This window comes from Odontomachus brunneus, unplaced genomic scaffold (genome assembly GCF_010583005.1).
Source record: "Odontomachus brunneus isolate Ranch 3 - 2012 unplaced genomic scaffold, Obru_v1 Obru_scaffold_116, whole genome shotgun sequence".
NCBI classification, from domain to species: Eukaryota; Metazoa; Arthropoda; class Insecta; order Hymenoptera; family Formicidae; genus Odontomachus; species Odontomachus brunneus.
In genome coordinates, this window is record NW_022639566.1 from 797,321 (window position 1) to 797,676 (window position 356).

Below are 356 nucleotides of genomic sequence, written 5' to 3' on the forward strand. Positions count from 1 at the left end.
TAATAAAGAAATACAAAAATCGAAATTTAAATTGGTAATGTACATTAGAAAAAAATTCTTTAAATGAAAGAAATATAATATATTTACATATATTATTGTTTTAAATAATATTTTTTAAAAGTTTCTCTCAAAATTTAGTAATACGATTTGTTTAATTTAGATTTTCTGGGATTTTTTAATTTTTTTTGTTGGATTCCCTTCAGAAATATCATACTAAGAATCATTGATTAATTACTTACTTTCAGTATTAAAAGTACAGTATTTAGTAATATTCTGTGATTCAAATACAGCTTTCAGTACTCAAGTATTTCAATATTTAATGTTACAAATCCTACCTTATGATTGATTTTAATACT